Raw genomic sequence first — 1,239 nt, 5'->3', positions numbered from 1 at the left:
ATCACAAAATTATAGAATCTGTCTAGCAAAACAGCATCAGCAAGTACCCTCCTTAACAAGCTCGATTCACTCACCACAAGTCATTGCATGACAAGATAAGCATAGCATCATCAAGAAGACATGTTTGTGAAACAAACCAAGGCAAGAACAAGTCAATAGCATGCAAGGATCAAATATAGCAACCTTGGCTAAATTGAATAACAAGTAAACAATCTGCCAGAAAACATTTTGAAGCAAAAGTAGAGCACTCAAATGACATGCTAGACTACTCCATAATTGCAAACAAAGGCATGAATGGATAGACAATAACCATATGTTCAAAACACCCTTACTGAAGTATCTCAAAATATGCATGGATCTCTCTGTAGCATCAAGTTTACATGGCATCAAAATAACAGCAGAACAGGGACTAATCAGCAATATCACGAAGCCTAGTTTGCATGCTTGTGCTAGTCACCACATTGATCACAAAAATACATGGAATACACCCCTGGAAAGATGGCATAGCATAGATCAAAACACATGTAGAGCTCATGCTCATAGGATGCACACATCAATCATGGCAAAAATGACAAATGAGCAAGTTATAACAGTTTCAGCAGATTAACATCAACATGCACTCTTCCAACAGCATTTCGGGCATCAAGATGAGCTCAAATGGAAATGATGCAATGGAATGAAATGAAGTACACGTCGAGGCGAACAATATGACATATTACACACACAAAACGGAGCTACGGATACAGAGATACAGCATGATGAACATGGTATGATTATAACTGCAGATTCGGGGACTTAGGCATATTTTTGAAAAAAAACAGGACGAGCGAGTGATAGATAAGCTGCGCCTGGGGCGAGGGTTTGGCGGGCTCACCATGGGCCTGGCCCAAGAAGGTGGAGGAGGCAGCCTGGCAGGCCGGCTGGAGCTGGGCCGGGGCGCTGGGCCCTGGGGAGGCCGGACCCATGAGGGGGGCGCTGAGGCGCATCGTCCCCATCCCCAGCCCGAGCGGGAACAGGGGCGGCGGCGGCTGTTGCCGGCTCCGGCGAGGAGCGGGCCGGCGACCAGAGGGCTGGCAGGCGACGGAGATGGACGGATCCGGGCGCTCCTGCCCGGATCCGGCTGGAGGCGGGGCCGGACGGCGAGCTAGGCGGCGGCGCGGCGAAGGGAGAGGCGCGGCGCTCCGACGCGACAAGACGGCGGCGACTCCCGGCGTGGAGGCGGAGGCCGGCGGGGCAGGG

The sequence above is a fragment of the Triticum aestivum genome, chromosome 1B (assembly GCF_018294505.1).
Source record: "Triticum aestivum cultivar Chinese Spring chromosome 1B, IWGSC CS RefSeq v2.1, whole genome shotgun sequence".
NCBI lineage: Eukaryota > Viridiplantae > Streptophyta > Magnoliopsida > Poales > Poaceae > Triticum > Triticum aestivum.
This window is presented reverse-complemented; position numbering follows the sequence as displayed.